We start from the raw sequence: 14,538 nt of genomic DNA on the forward strand, positions 1-14,538 counted from the left end.
AGATATCTCGCTCGAACGTGTCTGACGAAACTCTCCCTACGGGTCTTCCAGAATGTCTTTCATGAGAATTCGCTTTCCGAGCACTTTTTCGGATTTACACTCACGCAGTTCTTACTACACCATAATCAGTGAAGATTTCAAGCTATTGTTGGAGAAATCTGTAATTCTCAATTGAGCGAGCGGATGAGACGAAACATTTTTTAAATTGTCAGCGAAGGATCGCCGAGGAGTCTTTAGCACTAAATACACGTCATTGAAGTAACGTAGAAACATCAACGGTCCCAAGTAGCCTCCTATTCTGAACTATTCCTGACTCAAAGTAAATGTCTGGCAATTACCAACGAAAACCATTACCTCTCGATCTGTGAGTTAGGAACGAAGCAAACGCAAAACTCAACTCCACCAACATGCCTTCTTGTAAAGACATACTTGTCCCTCTTTACCGCGAGAATCGACCGTCGGTTCTCACGGAAAAGAGGGACAAATCTGTCTTTACCAGGAGGCATTTTGGTGGACTTGAGTGATTCGTAGTTATGCTGCCTAAGCTTGACCCCCACAAACAGAAGACAAAAGTTATGCCTGTAGGATATTAAGCTTATTTCTAATGACCGTGCCACTTCTAGTTTTCCGATCTGTATACCTCACATCCTTGCTCTCACTTGAGTACTATGGCTCTAAATTTTTATAACTTCGCCTACCCAATAGTGTCTAGCTAATTGAATGTCGTTAAAGGGAAAAATATGCTCTAGTTCATATTATCACTGTAATCCGAGTGATAACACCTTTAGTAACCAAAAATAACGAATCGCTATAAGGCGAAGAGAAATCACGAATACCTGCTGATATCACGAACATGAATCACATTATTCCGCGTGTCAAATTCGAAAGTAAGCTCTAGAATAAAATATCACGATAACGTGAACAGAAATTACGAAAATCGTGACTAAGTTCCTGAAACCATGAACATGAATCACTCTACTCATGATCAAAATATCACAATAACGTGAATAGAAGTTACGAAAATCGCGACTATAATCCTTAAATCATAAACCCGCAAATATCGCTAGTCTGACAGAAAAATCCGATGGTAAACTCATGAATAAAATAGCACAGTAACGTGATGAAAAGCGCGAATGAGCTCCTGAAATCATGAACATCGTTTGACTATCGGATGTATATTCCCAAATTATGAACAAGAACAACAGTAATCCAACCAACCATCGAATGAACGCCATATAACGGGTGTTCAATGAAAAATGAGAATTTTTCAGTCATGTAGTTTAAAACAAAACAAAATTCATCGAATTCAGTATTTTTGACGTGTTTACGATATGGGGTGCACGTTGCAAATTCTGCAAAAATAGTATGTAACGAAATTTTTTTTTTTTTGGTCCAATTCTAAATGCCCATAATTCAGCCATCTCACGATAACTTTTCAATTTTTTTTGCGCATGTCGCCCCAAAATACTTCCATGAATAGATTCCAATAGATAATTCCAAAGATTTTTGATGGCATGGCATTAAAAATTTAAATAATGCACAACCTAGTCAAAATATCGCGCATTTACACACAGAAGATACCACTTCCCAAGTCCGGCACGACAGATTTATGTACCTAGCGCGCTACGCTTCTATGAATGACGTCATCATCGACTATTAAAAGAACGGATTTGGCCGGATAGGCTCAGTTGCCTGCTAAACGACAGACGGAGCAGATCACTTTGTGGTGTGTTTTTACAGACAGTGTAGCTGATGTAGAAGTCCGTTACACATGCTATGGATGTACGCTACCCAGTGCTATCCAACACGCGACTGAGCTGGTTCGTTCAAACACTATGCTTTCTTTTGTGTTGTGCTCGTTTCCAGCACACTTTTATGTACAATCTCGAACACAATTATTCGTACACAATATCACTTGTACGTTCGAGCTCCATTTGCAAACACGGTTAACGTAGTGTCGTGGTACTAGTTGTCTCTTTCGCTCTACCCATCATCATCAGCATTGACTCATTTTGCTTTGTGCGCTTGGGTTCAGTGTGTAGGTAGGTATATCTAATTTGTTAGCAGGGTTACCATATTCACAGATTTTTCTGTAATGTCACAGTTTTTTTTCACAATTTTTTTATCACAAATTGTAGATTTTTGGCATTTTGATGAAAATTTCACAGAATAATGTGATTTTTCATAAATTGTGATTTTTCACAGAGTTTTCGGAAATTTATCACAGATTTTCACAAATCTTTTTCCTGATTCAGTTATCACAGATGGTAAAAAGATATTTTTGACCGAAACACAGATTTCAATGTGACATTTTAGCGGTTGCATGCGTAACCTGCATGATAGTAATCTGTGCTTTCGTTGCGCAAAGACGAAAACTTTCTTAGCAACAAATTTACGCGGATCGATGGAAAGCACAACGAAAGTTTATTATTTACGTTCGATCAATTCATTGATTCATTTTCACTTCACGCGATTCATTTCCACTCAGTCTATCCTACTTTGATTTTGCTAATAAGTACATACTACAAAGCCTATTTATGAATACATACACTACCACTCGAAAAACCGTTGCAAAAACGCATCTAAGTCCATATAAAAATCTGAATTTTATCGTTGACGTAATTCTAAACTTGACACAATCTAACAAACCGTAATTGACGAAGTGCCATAAAATTCTTCAACATTTTAAACAAACGCTATATGGGGAGTAAAATTACGTGTCTCGTAAAATTCAACGACATGTAAAATTAAAATCAAACGTAAAATTATGTCACTTTTGATGCTCGTATATGTCATGGTCAGGAAACGTAAATTTACTCGATTTTTTCTAGGTGTGTAGTTTCGGTATATAATTAAGACCCCTGCAATCCTACATCTGTACGCGTACTTTAGGAAAGTTAGAATAATGGCAAAATATAACTAGAAAGCAGAAATGTGATTATATTGTCTAAAATTTGATTTTTTTCGCCGGTTTGAGTTTTTTACCACACACACACACAATCGAAAAGTTTTTACAATTTTTAAAAGCTGATCTTGTGCTATAAAGATTTAGTTCCAGATATTAGTTCGGTCACGGCTGTCTGGCTTCTTTCTTCAGATCTTCTGAAATAAGTTTAATCGGATTCGATCACCTACTACAAATAAAATAACCTGATAACCGAGAAGGTTTGGTTCAATATGTAACATTCGATGTTGATTAGTTGTGCTTAAGCTATACGCAAGAAATATAATTGATTTATTATTACTCTAAATGTACTAAGAAAATAAATATTTTACATTAAGTAGTATAGTCCTACGTCTACAGTTCGTGCAACTCCATAGGGCTACCCCTTGTAGTTTTTATTAAAAACATAATGTTTATTGTTCAAAAAAACGTCAATGAATATTGGAGAAGGGACCCTGGTCAGCCGTACGACATAATGTAGGCGCCATGCTCTCACAAGAGCGCTGGACGGCACTGACGTCCATCTTCCGGATACCATTTCAGATCGTGGTGGTCAACTGCTTCGTATCATTGGCCCACCAATTATTTTTGTACGCTAGGGCACTGAGGGAACCGATAAAATCCTCAATGGGACGGAAAAGGGGCAAGTTGGTCGGATTCCTTTCTTTCGGCACGTACGGTATCTTTTTCTACTCAAGATACTCCAGCGTTTTCTTGGTGTAATGGGAAGACGACTTGTCCGGCCAGAAGACCCATCTGCATGATGCTCCTTTAGAACGGCAGAAGAATTGTCTCAAGACACTCTCCCTGCTACACTTGTTGATTGATGGCCAGACCGCTAGGCTTGAACCACGGCTTTGAAATCCCTCTGTCCGATATGGCGATGTACAGCATAACTTTTTTTTTTTCAAATTTATGCTTAAACTTATATTTTACTTTGGGAGATGTGTCCGACTTGTCGCTGCAATAGTAGCTTTGATTTCCTGGAATGTGGGTCTTCGAGAACGGAAAGCAATTTTCATCGTCCAGCACGAACGACGTCCCGCGGTAGTTCTCCGTCATCCACCGGCACTGCGATTTCACGATCGCTATCTGCTCATCCGTGCACTTGAGGGACCGAGTCTTCTTCCGACAGATGATGTCCTCCATCTCGAGGGCTCAGTGAATCAAGGTATGGGAGCAGTCATATTTTCGGCCGACGTCAAGCAAACGCGTTCCGTCCTTGCTGTCGAATAGTTTTTTTCAACGCTTCCTTCTTCTTCTTCTTCTTCGTTACCTTCGCCGGACTGCCGCTACCGACCTTCCGCTTCACGTTCAGGGATACCAGGATCCGGTAAACCCACGGGTACATTTTCGTCTTTTTTTTCACGGGTACATTTTCGTCTCGAAAGTGGTCTACCGTAAACTTTTTTCCACGATGACCATACTTTCGTAAAACCGTACAACACGCTCGCAGAGTACTTGCTGTTTCGACGCCATCTTCGATTGAACTGACAGCACCAGAGCGAAAAAAAAACATGCCACCCATTTCTAGGGAGTCCAGAGAGCAATTCTCTTGGAGAGAAAAAAAATTACGCTCTTTACTTTAATTACAGAAAGGTGTTGAAATCATTTTCATTTTTTATTGACCACCCGTTATATATTCGGGGCGAACTAATCTTTTGAAAGCACAAATAGTTTCATAAGTGCGAGGTTTATTATTCATAATTTCAGGAACTTTGTCACGGTTTTCGTGAATCGTTCAGCTTATGAAATCGTAATCTTTTGTTCTTGAGTTTATGAACGAATTTGTTCCGGTTAGTCGCTAAAGTGTTCCATGATCACCAACGTTTCCTAAAAACGCAACTAGCTTAATTTATTCCGTGGAGTACTCGTTATCCAGCTTAATAGCCCAAATAGACAAACCGTTCAAGGTATGCTATAATGCCATCATCTGCAAAATTCTGTAGCGTGCAGGAATTGTCAAGACAGATTTAAAGAAGGTTTTTTTGGTTTCGGGTTTCAATAACAAAATATCTGTTTTATATGAAAGGACAATATTAGCAATTCTACACCCTACTGGTCAAGGAAAATATTCGTAGTCGTTTTATCCTTTCGAAACGTTGACTTTAACGCAAAATAAATATTTTGTGATTGAAACAGTCATCTTTTTTACTACAAAAAGGGTTCGTTCCTGTCCTTGCTAAATTATCAGTGTCTTAGGCATAAAAATTTTATAATTTTATATGCTATGACATGAGCGCAAATCCTCACGTTGCCGAAGGGCCAATGTAGAAGTACAGGCGTTTTTTCAAAAAAAACAAATTCAGCAATAAAATGCCAAAGTTACAGCTTCCCAGAAAAAAAACACTGTTATGCACTGATTCAACCCCATTTCAATTTCTGGTAATAGTAACACAAGGCAATCGTTCGTCCTCTGCCTTTTCTGCAACCAAATTGTCTATCTAACCAAAAGCCACTTGCTTCGCTCAATTGCCGAGGGGAATAGGATTAGTCTCTCAAACAACTTCCAGATGTAGGATGTAATTTAAATCGGCCGATAAGAGTTGTGATCAGAGGCTGACTTTCCCGGTTAGTCATTTTTTTTAAATTCAGCAAACATCTTTTAGTCGAATAACAAAAGAGCAAGTAAAAGCTCCACCATCGAAAACGGTCTCCGGTAATTTGGCCGAAACCATTGGGCCGAACGCTATTTGGCTGACTGCTTTTTGGCCGAATGCAAATAAGCTAAACAACCGTTAGGATGAATGCCGTTTGGCCGAAAGCCATTTGGCCCTATGCCGTTAATGTTTTAAAGAAATGTTCATCTATTGATAAAACTTTTAACCTTTCATCGGTAAACATATCTTTTTGCTAAGAAGATGGTGGACTTCTTCGATTCAACTTTTTTTTTAACACGAAAATTCACGAAGCTTTGAAATATTTTTTTTGCTGGATTTCTCGCTTAAAAAATTGAATTCAAAAATATTTATGAAATCTTGTTATTTTTGTTTTCATAATGTTACAATATTTAGAAGGAGAAAAGGGGTGGAGGTTGCTTCTGTAACCCATGATTCATCACATCGCATGATTTGATATTCTTAGCAGGTATAACAAACATAAACACTAAAATCCTGTCCATCCTATTTTTTATTGGATTGTCTACTCTAAAGATATCACCAAAGGTCCGTTCATAAATGATGTCGCGTGTTTACAGTTGCGGAAGAGGGAGCAGGGAAGGGCGTGACATAACATGAATTACTCAGATATAAACTAAAAATGAATTTGAGACGCACTAGTGAAGCAGGGTTAATGAAACCAACAACAATTTGTAATGTGATTGAAAGGTATTTTAGACTATTGTTTGCGAGACATTGTTTATGAATGGTCCCCATATAAAAAATATTCCATAACGAATATCACGTAACATCGATAACAAAGCAGTGGGATTAAGGCCAAGTTCACTTCGGTTCGCTTAGATTGCACGTGGAAGTCGTTATTTCAATTAACAGTGCATTAGGCCTCACCAGAGTTAAAAATAATCGAAGCTCTTTTTTGACTGCTGAAAATAAACCAGTTGCGACTCGCGGTGAATAGAAAAAATATTCATTCAACTATCCATCTTATTCATTCAGTTGAATATCGTACAATATATTCATTACACTAATTATCTAGAAAAATGTTTTCAAATGCCGATAAAGCATATGAAACAACAATCATCATCGCTTACATTGTGCCAGGGCCTACTTTGATGCGTTTGATTCGTTGATGCACGGTCGCTTCGTGTAATAATCGGAGCCGAATGAAAATATGCATGGATGAATGGGCGGTTTGTTCGTTTGACGTTTTCAGCTGCGTCACTGAATATTGAAAATGAATGCGGCGGAATATGATCAATTTTCATTCAATGAATTTGAATATTTTTAACTCTGGGCCTCACTAATTCAACCAATGTTCCTTATGACTTGACACGAAATATTGACTGGAAAAAATACCAAGCTTTAAATTCCACCTCTCTTGTTTTGGCGGAATATGAATTTCAAGCGGGTTTGATTATTGAGGCAGCAGAACAAGCCCAAACAAAATGTAATCCTGGCATGACAATAAATAGACGGCCTCCTAATCCTTGGTGCGCCAAAGAGTGCTCTGATGCATGTGAAGCTATACAAGTTGCTTACAACGAAATTATGAAACGGAAAGGGTGTACACGTGAGAACTTTGAAAATTTTACGATTTTGCAAAACAAATATGACAGTCTAGGTCGTGCCAAAAAGTCTAGTTATTGGAGAAGCTTCGTTGATGGCTTGTCAAGAGAAACATCAATGAGTACTCTTTGAAACACAGCCGGAAGAATAAGGAATCGAAACGTGACTAATGAAAACGAAGATTTTTCGAATCGCTGGATATTTAATTTTGCGAAGAAAGTATGATCATATTCTGCTCCTGCGCAGAAAATCATTCGCGAGGCTCCCACAAGTACCGATTTCTTTGACAATAATGGAATTTTCAATTGCGCTCTTTTCATGTAACAATAATACTCCGGGTCCAGACAGAATTAAATTCAACTTGGTGGAGAATCTGCCTGACCTTGCCAAAGGACGCTTGTTGGATTTATTCAACAAGTTTCTTGAGCAGAATATTGTTCCACGTGACTGGGGACAAATGAGAGTCATCGTGATTCCAAAACCGGGAAAACCAGCCGCCAACCATAACTTGTATCGACCGATTGCATCAGGAAATTGTTGGAAAAAATTATCCTATGACGTCTCGACAAATGGGTTGAGGCGAACAGCTTGCTATCAGGAACCCAGTTTGGTTTTTTTGGTTCGTTAGAAACCCAACTAGCTTACGCTAAAAAAGAACAAATGGTGTCTGTGTTTTAGATATAAAAGGAGTATTCGACTCTGTTTTCATTCATGTTCTCTCGGAGAAACTACACCAATGTGATCTTTCACCAATATTAAATAACTATTAATACAACTTCTTGTCAGAAAAGCATATGAATTTTTCATATGGCGATTTAGCAACCTTCACAATAAGTTACATGGGCCTTCCACAGGGTTCTTGTTTAAGCCCGCTTCTCTACAATTTTTATGTGAATGACATTGATAATCGTATTGTCAGCCCATGTACCCTACGGCAACTTGCAGATGATGGCGTGATTTCTGTTACAGGGCCAAAAGCCATAGATTTACAACAACCATTGCAAGACAGTTTGGATAATTTATCAAGTTGGACTTTGAAGCTAGGCATCGATTTCTCTACGGAGAAAACAGAGTTGGTCGTTTTTTCAAGGAAGTGTGATCCAGCTTAGCTTCAGCTTCATTTGGTTGGTAGAACGATGGCCCAAGTCATGACCTTCAAATCTCGGAATTTTGTTCGATTCTAAAGGGGAGGCCACATGAGGTATCTGATAACAAAATGCCAACAAAGGATAAATTTTCTCCAAACAATAACCGGATCTTGGTGAAGTGCTCATCCAAGTGACCTGATAAGATTGTATCAAACCACGATACAATAATGGAATATGGGTGCTTCTGTTTCCGTTCAACTGCAAACACTCACATTATTAAATTGGAACGAATCCAGTATCGTTGTTTACGAATCGCCTTAGGCTCTATGCAATCGAAAGATAAGATGAGTCTTGAAGTAGCAGCGGGAGTTCTTCCTGTAAAAGATCGGTTCTGGAATTTCTCCTCTCGTTTACTTATTCGATGTGAGGTTATGAATCCACTGGTCATTGATCATTTTGAAAGACCTGTTGAGCTTCCATCCCAAACCGGATTCATGACAGTGTACTTCAATCACATGTCACAAGAAATAGCACCTTCTAGTTATGTACCGACATGTGTCAATATACTAGATACTCCCGATTTCACTTTATTTTTCGACACGTCCATGCAAGAGGAGACTCGTGGAATCCCGGATCATCTGCGCTCACCGGAGATCCCTAAAATATTCATACGTAAATACCAACACATTGACTGCCATAAAATGTTCTACACAAATGGGTCACGAATCAATGAGGCCACCGGCTTTGGTATTTTCAAAAAAAAAAACTCCTCGATGTCTCTCGAGGAACCTGCCACTGTTTACACAGCCGAACTAGCAGGAGTTCACTATAGTCTAGAAATGATGCTTTACTCCAGAGCCATTATTTCATCCTCACAGATAGCTCCAGCCCAATTAAGGCACTACGTTCATTAAAGCTTGATAATCACGCTCCGTTCTTTTTGAAGAAGATACGAGAATACTTAACTAAGTTAAGAAACACATCTTATCGATTTACCTTAGTGTGGATTCCCGCTCATTGCTCCAAATTAGCCAAAATAGGGGCACTGGACGGTGAAATCTATGAAAGACCTATTAGGTTTGTTCCAGTACCAGGAGTACTCCGGAGTAAACAGGGAGAAAATCGTTCCTGTACTGTCTTCTTCTCTTTTTTCTTCTTCTGGTGGCAAACCGGAGTGAAAAGGAGCAAGAATTTTTTGCTCCGGAGCAACAGGGAGTAACTTCCATGTACTGGAACAAACCTATTGTCTTCAATGAATGTTTTAGCGCTTCTCTTCAGAGGACGCTTACTAGCTGGCAAATATCATGGGACAATTGCTTGCATTGAATATCTTAAAGCCAGATCCCAATTAATAGATTCCTTACGAGTTAGAAGAAAACCACCCTATGTTCCTGTTTGTGATATCCTCGCTTTACGAGATCTTACATACACGAACCATATTTATCATTTCTTAAAAACAAATAATGTTCAAATATAATTGTCCCCGCTATATTCATAGTTTTCTATTTTCTTGCTACCTACAAACAAATTACAATTCCTTGCAGTTAGTTAAGTTAGATCAAATAATATCAATAAAGAAAAGAAAATAAACAAAGACTACAGAAAAACTATCAATACGTTTACAATGTAATTCAATAAAATAGGGTACAAACAAAATGTTTCATATGATGATTATTCTGAGTGTTAGCATTAGAAAGTTCTATTATAACGTGATAGTTTTAAGAACATTTGTAACATGATACGTCAAAAAAACCGGCGTAAAAAGCTTTTGCAAATGCCGTGTCAAATAAACGTTTTATGAAAAACAAAGTCATTTATAACTACACACCCTAGAAATCACGATTGATTTGCTGAATGGGAATAGTTTTTACGCATTTCTTCTATTCCGCAATATCAAAGAAAAAATGAATCTACTACAAATCGCAAGAGCCACTCATTTTTCTTTAAAGATCTATTATCGATTGCACCATGAGACGACCGTCTTGAGTACGCTTAACCCACTGCTTCGAGCTAGGTATCGCTTTCAATAAGAACAATTAAAAACCCCTTTTCCACCAGTTCAAAAGAAACAATTCCGTGCAGTTTTTCATCGGTTAGTATTGTTCACGTAAAGGGCATGAATTGCCAACCCCTCAGATTGCAGCCCAGGACAAAGGACGTATTTCGAACGGTGCTTTATCTGTCACCGACAGAGCAGGCCATGGGACGATCAAAGCCGCATGCACCATTCTTTATGTTATACGAGTAGGGTAAACAGGTCTAATACGCACCCCTTAAGCAAAAATAGCTATATTTCACCATTCGACACTATGATCTCCGCACCAACTACTCTAATTTATTGTTATATTAGTTAGAAATTAGTACCCATTTCATTTTTTATTTAAAACATCCTGATACAAGTATTAGGGATGATCCATAAATGACGTAGCATTTTTTGAGTGATTTTTAACACCCCCCTCCCCCATCGTAGCATTTCGTCACAAAATTCTATATACCCCCCTGATAATTACGTAGCTTGACGGTAACCCTGACCCCCTCGTTGTCCCCGTAAAAAATTAAAAAAAAAATCAAAAACGATGTTAGTTAGATTAAACGGGTAAGATTGTCGTGACATCAGGTCAACCCCTATTCCCCTTTAAAAAAGCTACGTAGCATGACATGACCCCCTACCCCCCTGTCGTCAGAAATCATCACAAAATACAAAACTCCCCCCTCCCCCATATAATGCTACGTCATTTGTGGATGGTCCCTTATTAAACATTTTTAAAAGATGCCTAAATTCTAGTTTTTTCTTTCACCCAGGGCAAAATGCCCCCGATTACAGTGTAATATGCCCCACAATAAGAGGATGGTATGCCCCACAATAATAAGTGGGGCGTTTTAGCCGGTGATGAGCTGTTGTGAATGCATGAATAATTCTACACGCACACATAGTTTTAAGCCAAGCAAATAACTAAGATAGTAACTTCAATATTCTAGTAAGCTACTTGAAATAGTTCTATCAAATCCGACTGTTTCTAATTGGTTGTAATGCTATTGGAAAAAGTGGGAGCTTACATCAAAATAGCTTTTTTGAAACTTTTGTGTATATTGTTGTTTTGCAACATATTAAAAATACTTAGTACGTTGATATCATGAAACGATACTGTTATCAGTCATTTTTATTTTTTAGATAATTCAAGTATCCTGGGAATTGAAGAGGTGGGGCGTATTATACCCTTTTACCCTATACTGGCAGTACCTATATACAATTCAATTACTCATTTCGTCTTTCACTTCCTAGGGGAACAAATTCTTTAGTAGTTGTTTTCATTAGAAAGTCATGGTCTGATTTCTTCTTAAAAACCATGCCAACTGTATCTGGTATAGGTATAGGAGAGATGCTCTTATTTTAGATGAACATGCGAAAAGAGAAAGCCGACATCTGTTCGTACTGTTGCTGCTCTCAAATTCAACATTCTACGGATTACGGTATTGGGAAGAAGATTATAAAGGAAACATTTTTCTAAAAACTAGAAAATTCTGAGCTTGCCGTAGACTACATGCTCTAGAATGATCCCTAGTGCATTTAATAAGGATAATGGTCTGATTTTCAGTACAATATTTCATTGATTACCAGCACCAATAGATGCGAGCTGTGAACGTATAGATTGTGTAGGCATATTCGAGAATCTATGAACTTGTTAAAATAGTATTAATAAACCACACCTAATATGAGCCACAAAGCAGCTGTTCAAAGTAGCATGCATTTTTCCAGATCGTGTGTGCCATAATGTCGATTTTCAGAAGTAGAAATGAGCAAATAATGAATTCACGCACAAAACAGGTGGGCCCAAACGTTGTACGAGACCTTACGAGCAGTGTTAAGAGGAAAACGCGTGCTTTTGAATATGGCTATGAAATTGAATAAAACGAATATGGGAAAAGTTTAATAATATGTTTTATTTTATTCCCCGAAAGTTTGAAACGAATCGGTTGAATTGTGATTTGATTCCTTAAACAATTCCTTTAACAATTTCACTCTTTTCCCGTGACACTTGTGCAGTGTGCAGTAGTACATATGAACTCTAGCAATGACAAGTATCGGATTAACATTCCTACCCTCTCCTATTGCGATCTACGAACGGTCCTGACTGGACGATATTTTTTTACTTGGGATTACCAGATGTTGTACATTGAAGGATAATTTGTTGCTCGAAGGCATTTCATCTATTGATTATTTTTGTAATTTCGGCTAGTCCCGATTAATAACTGAATTGCAACCACAAGTGGTCACACAATCCAAAGCTTAAGGTAAATCCGACTCTACATTACTTTTATTCACTTCTCCGTTACCCGGATGCTGAGTTTTATATGCCAATCGACTCATCGTGCTTTCGTTTTCACCTGGTGCTACACCAATAAAGTGCAAAAATAGAGACAGACTGATTACACCCAAGTTTGATTGAATGTAGTACCGACTGCACCGGTATAGTGCACTGCCAAAAACGAAAACGACATCAGTTCGAATTCGGGACAACCTCTGTACACTCGTATCATGCCGTTGAATTGTAATATCATTTGCAGTTGGTTTATGTTCCTCAAATTGAAATTTCGGAGCATCTCAGTTAAAAAGAAGATAAAACTGGATTCTTATTTGAGAGAAAATCGGTTCAAGAGGAGAAATGGCCTAAAAAAACCACAAAAGCCTGTTAAAAAGATATACAAGGTTTGCCCTGAAAAAAAGTTTCCCAGTTTTATCTTAAGAATGGTTTCAGAAATAATTTATCACAAATCACTGAAAACCATCCTCAATAAAGGTGTCATTTGAATGGGGGTGGTCAGTAGACATCGGAAATGGATGATTAGTGCCATGTTGAAATACAATAATGCGACTTCCGGTCCCTAGAAAGTGGAGAGTAACATCATTAATATGGATGTTATTTAAAATTGAAATTGAATTTGAAAGTGATTCTGAACGTCGTTTTGAAACTCAAGATGGTGATTTCCAGTTACTGCAAAACAGTGCAAATTATTATAACGTATTGTGTACAACTCATGCGAATAATTTAAAAAAAGTAGGTATAAGATACACTTCCTATAATTTCATGACGGATGCATTACAATGGCTCTATGTGAAACAAACAATTTGCTACTTGACAATGTTGCACATTTTCAAAATTTTGAATTGAGAGCTATCTAGATATTGATGTGATGGAGTTGAAAGAAAAAGTAATGTGCATAGGTACGCAGAAAAAATTCTTCCCAAAATATTGAATAAAGTGCCATAAGTTCTGGAACAACCAAGCTTTTTAGTTACGAAAACAGGACCATGAACAAAAATCATGTATTTTATAATGATTTTTTATTTTATTTTATTCAAATCGTTTATTTGATAAGGCACGTTGCGTTAGCTTAAAGGTGCCAATTTTGTTTTGTTTTACATTTTAAATTGCTTAAAACTAGGGGATTACATATTGATTTTTTTAAAATGAAACTAATGCGATTTTATAGCTATCTTATATATCTACACAAAGGGATAATATTATTTTCGTAAGATTAGGGGGGTCATTTAGTTTTTGTGGCAATATGGTTTGACATTTTTATCAGTGAGATTATTGGAGCAAATAATGTTTAACTAAGGGGGACAATTTTTTACGACTATCTTAAAAGTAGGAATAACTAGAGGGCATGATTGAATTTTGTAAAGATTCGTAATTATAGTTATTTTTGTGGGTAGTAGAGTTGGGAATTTTCAACGAGATTATATAGTATAATAGTTAAAACTAGAAGAGACAAGAAGAGCTAAATGCTCGTGATGATATTGGGGGGGGGGGGTTTAGGGGTGTTACTTCTGGGTATAAGAGTCAGGGGAGGGAGTGTAGACAAAGATGGCAAGGAGAGAAAATTATTTCAGTTTCAGGCATCGTGAGATCAACGGATGGATTACAAACTCGGGTGGCCTTCATCAGGGGAATCATGTACTGGGACGCCGGGTGGTCCTCCTCAAGATGGCAGGGGTTTTTTTCCAGACGATTTCGTAGTACGGCTCATATGTGGATCGGCTACATTTCGAGTTAAGCGTGTTATTTTCGTGCCGTAGGTCCCGTGTTTGTTAGCTCATTCGATACAGATGCTTTGATACAGGTGGAAGAGGGTTCTGAGAATGATAAGGGAAATAAGAAGGGGCAGTTAGACTTGTATATTGATGGTTTTCACAAAGGTGTATATAAGCGACATACAGAGGATATCGCGGCTTGCCAGCACACCTCGAACCGGGACGTTGGTTGGTCTTCCTCGGGCCCGGAGGGTATCCATTAGCCGAGACCTGGCGGAACTGTAC

At 38.0% G+C, this 14,538-nt stretch overlaps 1 protein-coding gene across 6 annotated transcripts in view; it reads left to right on the plus strand.

Moving 5' to 3' along the window:
* Positions 1-14,538, plus strand: part of LOC131678806 (probable G-protein coupled receptor 158) — a 309,807-nt gene that overhangs the window by 48,802 nt on the left and 246,467 nt on the right. The gene's annotated exons all lie outside the window — the stretch shown is intronic.

The sequence above is a fragment of the Topomyia yanbarensis genome, chromosome 2 (assembly GCF_030247195.1).
Source record: "Topomyia yanbarensis strain Yona2022 chromosome 2, ASM3024719v1, whole genome shotgun sequence".
NCBI classification, from domain to species: Eukaryota; Metazoa; Arthropoda; class Insecta; order Diptera; family Culicidae; genus Topomyia; species Topomyia yanbarensis.